The following is a 7,368-nucleotide window of genomic DNA, read 5'->3' as shown; positions in this document are numbered from 1 at the left end:
CTGACATGGGTGGCCCTATATGGCATGGTTCATATTTCATTGAATTAGACAAGGCTGTGGTCCATATGATCAGTTTGGTTGGTTTTCTCTGATGGCAGTTTTCATTCTGTCTGCCCTCTGATGGATAAAGATAAGAATCTTGTGGAAGCTCCTGATGGGAGAGACTGACTGTGGGGGAATCTGGGTCTTGTTCTGATGGGTGGGGCCATGCTCAGGAAATCTTTAATCAGATTTTCTGTTGATGGGCAGGGCTGTGTTCCTTCCCTGTTGTTTGGCCTGAGGCCAAACTATACAGGGTAACTGTGGTAATAGCTACCTCTTTCAAAAGGACTAATGCATGCACTGTTGTATTCAGTGCCCCTGATCCCACAGCAGGCCACTGTATACATATGCCTCCACCAGAGACTCCTGGACACTCACAGGCAAGGCTGGCTCAGTCTCTTGTGGGGACACTGCTCCTTTCTCCTGGGTGCTGGTGCACACAAGGTTTTGTTTGTGCCCTCCAAGAGTCTGTTTCTCCAGTCCTGTGGAACTGTGTAATCAAATCCCACTGGCCTCCAAAGTCAAATTCCCTGGGGTTTCTCAGTCCCTTTGCCAGATCCCCAGGTAGAGAAATCTGTTGTGGGTCCTGGAACTTTCTTAGCAATGCCAGAATCTCTTTGGTGTAATTGCTCTGCAGTTTGTGGGTTGTCTGTTCATTGGCTGTATAGTGGGGCTAATGGCGACCTCCTCCAAGAGGACTTATGCCACACGCCACGTGTGCCAGGTCTGCTGCAGCCAGAGACCCTGCCCAGTATACAAGGTTTGTATACTGGAAACTGAAAGCACTGATGATAGAAACCAAGTAAGATCTATATAAACAAACAAAGATTCGTGGGTTGGGGGCCTCAACATTGTTAAGATATGAATTCTTTTCACATCATAGATTCAGTATAATGCCAACCAAAATCACACAATAAAATTTTTTGTAGAAATTGACAAGCTGATTCTAAAATTTCTATGGAAAGGTGAAGGCATTTGTATAGCCAAAATAATTTTTCAAAAGAAGAGCAAAGTTGGATAACTCACATTATCTAATTTCAAGATTTATTACAAAGCTACCAAAAAAAAAAAAAGACAGTGGTATTGATGTAAAAATAAACCAGTGAAACAGAACATAGAGTCCATACATAGACACACATGTACATAATCAATTGATTTTCAACAAAGGCAACTGAATGGAGAAAGGTTAGGCTTTTCAATAAATAGCATTGGAACATAACCGCATATGCAGAGAAAAAGAGCTTCAACTTATGCCTCATACTTTACACAATAATTAACTCACAATGGATTATAGATCTATGAGTAAGAGTTAAAACTTCTAGAAGAAATCTTAGGAGGAAATCGTCATAATTTCTTAACTATTTCACTAAAATCACAGTTCATAAAAGAAAAGACTTGATAAGTTGAACTTCAGCAAAATTTACAATGTCTGCTATAAAGAAAACACTGTTAAGAAAATATGAAACTAGAACACCTTCTAACACCATACACAAAAATAAACTCAAAATGGATTAAAGGTCTAAATGTAAGATGAGAAATTTTAATACTCCTAGAGGAAAACAGGAAAACACTCTCTGACATAAATCACAGCAGGATCCTCTATGACCCAACTCTCAGAGTAATGGAAATAAAAGCAAAAATAAACAAATGGGACCTAATTAAACTTAAAAGCTTTTTCACAATGAAGGAAACTATAAGCAAGGTGAAAAGACAGCCTTCAGAATGGGAGAAAACAATAGCAAATGAAGCAACTGACAAAGAATTAATCTCAAAAATATACAAGTAGCTCAAGCTCAATACAAGAAAAATAAACGACCAATCAAAAAATGGGCCAAAGAACTAAACAGACATTTCTCCAAAGAAGACATACAGATGGCTAATAAACACATGAAAAGATGCTCAACATCACTCATTATCAGAGAAATGCAAATCAAAACCACAGTGAGGTACCATCTCACGCCGGTCAGAATGGCTGCGATCCAAAAGTCTACAAGCAATAAATGCTGGAGAAGGTGTGGAGAAAAGGGAACTCTCTTACACTGTTGGTGGGAGTGCAAATTAATACAGCCACTATGGAGAACAGTGTGGAGATTCCTTAAAAAACTGGAAATAGAACTGCCATACGACCCAGCAATCCCACTGCTGGGCATATACACTGAGGAAACCAGAACTGAAAGAGACACATGTACCCCACTGTTCATCACAGCACTGTTTATAATAGCCAGGACATGGAAGCAACCTAGATATCCATCGGCAGATGAATTGATAAGAAAGCTGTGGTACATATACACAATGGAATATTACTCAGCTATTTAAAAGAATGCATTTGAATCAGTTCTAATGAGGTAGATGAAACTGGAGCCTACTATACAGAATGAAGTAAGTCAGAAAGAAAAACACCAATACAGTATACTAATGCTGCTGCTGCTAAGTCGCTTTAGTCGTGTCCAACTCTGTGCGACCCCATAGATGGCAGCCCACCAGACTTCCCCGCCCCTGGGATTCTCCAGGCAAGAACACTGGAGTGGGTTGCCATTTCCTTCTCCAATGCATGAAAGTGAAAAGTGAAAGTGAAGTCGCTCAGTCGTGCCCGACTCTTAGTGACCCCATGGACTGCAGCCTACCAGGCTCCTCTGTCCATGGATTTTCCAGGCAAGAGTACTGGAGTGGGGTGCCATTGCCTTCTCCTATATTAATGCATATATATGGAATTTAGAAAGATGGTAATGATGACCCTATATGCAAGACAGCAAACACAGAGATAAACAGACTTTTGGACTCTGTGGGAGAAGGCGGGGAAAATAGCATTGAGACATGTATATTATCATATGTGAAGTAGACCACCAATCCAGGTTTGATGCATGAGACAGGGTGCTCAGGGTTGGTGAACTGGGATGACCCTGAGGGATGAGATGGGGAGGAGGTGGGGGGGGGTTCAGGTTGAGGGACACATGTACACCCATGGCTGATTCATGTCAATGTATAGCAAAAGCCAATACAATATTGTAAAGTAATTAGCCTCAAATTAGAATAAATAAATTAATTAAAAAAAAAACAAAAAGAAAAAAAGAAAGTCAAGCCACACGCTGAAATAAAGTACATGTTAATCATGTATCTGACAAAACACTCATTTCCAGACTATATATAAGATTTTATAACTCAAAAAAAAGTAAACAACTCAATTAAAAGACATGGACAAAATATATTTAAAAGACACTTCACTTCTACTATATTTGGATGGCAAACAAGAACATAAAAAGATGGTCAACATCATTAGTCATTGAAAAGTGAAAGTTGTTCAGTTGTGACCAACTCTTTGCGACCCCCTGGACTCTAGCAAGCCAGGCTCCTCTGTCCATGGAGTTCTCCAAGCAATAATACTGAAGTGGGTTGCCATTTCCTTCCCAACCCAGGGATTGAACCTGCATCTCCTGCATATCAGGCAGACTGTTTACCATCTGAGCTATCAGGGAAGCCATTAGAGAAATGCAAATTAAAACCACAATGAGATATGACTCCATACTTTTTATAATGGCTAAATTTTTTAGTGAACACATCCAGATGCTGACAAAGATGTAGAACAACTGAAACTCTCACACATGTTGATAAGAATGCAACTGGTACTCCACTTTGGAAAACAGTTTGTTTCTCACAAAGTTAAACACATGTACACTTAGCAGGAGAATGAAAAATCTGACTTAAAACCCAACATTCAAGAAACTAAGATCATGGCATCCAGTTCCATAACTTCATGGTAAATAGATGGAGAAACAATGGAAACAGTATCAGACTTTACTTTTTTGGACTCCAAAATCACTGCAGATGGTGACTGCAGCCATGAAATTAAAAGACACTTGCTCCTTGGAAGAAAAGCTATGACCAAACTAGACAGCATATTGAAAAGCAGAGACATTACATTGCTGATAAAGGTCCATCTAGTCAAAGCTATGGTTTTTCCAGGAGTCATGTATGGATGTGAGAGCTGGACCATAAAGAAAGCTGAGCACTGAAGAATTGGATGTTTGTGAACTGTGGTGTTGGAGAAAACTCTCAAGAGTCCCTTGGACTGCAAGGAGATCAAACCAGTCAATCCTAAAGGAACTCAGTCTTGAATATTCATTGGAAGGACTGATGCTGAAGCTGAAGCTCCAATACTTTGGCCACCAGATACAAAGAACTGAGTCATTGGAAAAGACCCTGATGCTGGGAAATATTGAAGGCAGGAGGACAAGGGGATGACAGAAGATGAGATGGTTGGATGGCATCATGTAATTGATGGACATGAGTTTGAGTAGGCTCCGGGAGTTGGTGAAGGACAGGGAGGCCTGTCGTGCTGCAGTCCATGGGGTCACAAAGAGTCGGACATGACTAAGTGACTGAGCTGATACTGATACACTTAGCATATCTAAGAAAGTCCACTCCTGGAGAAATACAAGCTTACATTCACACAATGTCCTGTCCATGAACATTTATAGTAGCTTTATTCATAATCACCACACATCAAAAAATACTTCAATGTTCTTCCCTTTGGTAAATGTATAATCACACTGCCTCACCTTTACAGGCAGAAACAGTACTCAGGAAGCAAAAGGAATGAGCTCGTGATGTGTGCAGTACCACCCACGGATCTCAAAGGTGGTGTGCTCATTCGGAGTGAAGGCAGACTCAGAAACCTGAACAGTCACTTTCACATGGCCTTCTGGATAAGGCAAAATTATAGAGACAGAAAACAGGTCAGTTGGTGACAGAACTAGGGGTGGGGGAAAAGGAATTTGGGGGTGAGGGAATTTAATTATATCAGTGATTACATGACTAAGAATTCATGAAGATTCATAGAGATGTATGCTAAAAAGTGAATTCTACTGTACAGAAAAAAAATTTAAGTGAATAAAAACACATTATACATACGCACATACACACTCACATAGGAATATTATTCAGCCTCAAGAAAGGAAATCCTGCCATTTGTGATGACATGGTTGAACCCACAGGGCATTATGCTATGTGAAATAAACCAGTCTCAAAAGACAAATTCTAATAATTGCACTTACATGAGGAATGTAAAATAGTGAACCTCATGGAAGCAGAGAGTAGAATGGTGACTGCCAGGGACTGGGAGAGGAGAAAATGAAGTGGTAATAATCAAAGGATGAGTTCATGCATGCTAAGTCACTTCAGACTCTCTGTGACCCCCACGGACTGTAGCTCTCCAGGCTCCTCTGTCCATGGAATTCTCCAGGCAAGAATACTGGAATGGGTAGCCGTTCCCTTCTCCAGGGGATCTTCCTGACCCAGGGATCCAACCCAGGTCTCCTGCATTGCACGCAGACTCTTTACCATCTGAGCCCCCAGGGAAACCAATCGAAGGATACAAAGTTTCAGTTATGCAAGCTGAATAAGTCATAGAGATCCACTACACAGCATAGTGGATATAGTAACACTGTATCATAGACATAGAAATTTGCAAAGAGGGTAGATCTTACACTGTGCTCTTATTACACACAAAAATAATAATAAAGAGTGTGGGATAAAACCTTTCAAGGTGATATATAAGTTTATGGCATAGATCACGGTGATGATTTCACAAGGGTAGATTCATCTCCAAACACCTCAAGTTTTATATATTAACTATATACAGGTTTTGTATGTTAATCATAGCTCAATAAAATGGTTTAAAAATGAAAACGAAGTATGAATCTGTACTTGGAAAGGCCTCTGGAACTTAGTTAGGATTTATTACAATTGGCTATTACAGATGTATGGATGGATGTACTAATGATATTCACCTTGTATTTGACCCATGAAGCAGATTACAAGCTATTTTCCAACTCAGTCATTACAAATTAACTCAGAGATACCCTGACTATGGACAAAGCCCTGACTTTCTACCAAGAAACTCTTTGGACCGGTCAACAAGCTTTGTACCTCTCAGGCTACCATTTGTTTTTCATTAACCAGAACATTCCCAAAGGAGAGACTACATTTTCTGATTCAGCATCAAAAACAGAACAGAGCAGTGGTCACCAAAGAAATATTTCCTATACAACGAGGCAGCCCAGAAATGCTGGAAGCGGAATTTAGCGCGTCTCGAAGCAGCTGGGTTTCACACGGACATAGCACAGCACAGATGACAGCCCCCAGAGAAACAAACATAAAACACCCATGACTTACGTGTAACTTCCCCAAGCTTTTTAAAATGTCCAGCTCTTCCAGTTCTGTTTTAGGGTGAAGTGTGAACTCTGAGATGGGTATGAACTCTACGTGTTATTTATTCACACTCCTTGGCACATGTTGTCATGAAAAGTTTGTTGAATTAAAGAAAGCATGGATAAATACGAACGGTAAAGAAAGCCTGACGTTGTTTCTACCCATCCCTGTGTGCTGAGGGCACAGGTAGGTGCATCCAGTCTCCTGACCTGGCCCTGGGCCTGCAGCTGGGTCAGGTGCCCCGAGGTCGTGGGCCAGGGTGAGCGTGTAGGGGTCGGGAGCAGTTGGCCACAAAGGTCCATTGCTGGAGGAATCAGTCTACTTGGCCAGGACCAGCTCCCATACTGAGCTTTGGGAACTATCTCTGAAATACACCCCCTTCTTCATCCTGAGGCAAATCCATGAATTTCCAAACTTTCCAAGGAGATGGTAGGAGGTGGGGCTCATTGAGGTCCTGGAAGGGTGGTGAGTGTCCTGGAAGCCTTGCCTGCATAGGACCAAGTGGGAGGTTGTGAAGGGTGTGCATGTCCGCAGGGAGAGGGTGAGAAGGTGGAGTGCTCATAAGTCTGGGAGTCACAAGAGGCAGCTGGGACAGGTACACACAGGGTCACCTTCACACGAGGGAGAGGCAAGAATGTGCTTTCCCTGAACTTGACTAAACCTTTGAGGATAACAAACCCAGCTCCTCCCACTCGGGCCTCAACAGCAGCCAGCACAGTGCTAAGTGGCTAACAAAGGCTTCACACAAATCCCCGATAAATTGAACTAAATGAGAACCTGGTGCTGAATGAAGCCAAATTCATCAACTGAAGCAAAAACTGGGGTGGAAAACACTGACGTAATTCAAAGTATCATTTCTCCTCTATTCTGACCACACAGTACGGGGCCCTGAGAGAAGTTCAGTTTTTTTGTGAGCAGTCAAAACTAAGAGACATAGGGAATTCCCTGGTGGTCCAGTGGTTAGGACTCCATGCTTCCACAGCAGGGGCATGGGTTCAATCCCTTGTTGGGGAACTAAGATCCACAAGGCATGTAGCACAGCAAAAGTGAAAAGTGATGGTGTTACTCAGTCGTGTCTGACCCTTTGCAACCCCATGGACTGTAGCCCAACAGGCTTCT

The sequence above is a fragment of the Bos taurus genome, chromosome 9 (genome assembly GCF_002263795.3).
Source record: "Bos taurus isolate L1 Dominette 01449 registration number 42190680 breed Hereford chromosome 9, ARS-UCD2.0, whole genome shotgun sequence".
Lineage (NCBI taxonomy): Eukaryota > Metazoa > Chordata > Mammalia > Artiodactyla > Bovidae > Bos > Bos taurus.
The sequence above is the reverse complement of the archived record's forward strand: the minus strand, read 5'-3'. Positions refer to the sequence as shown.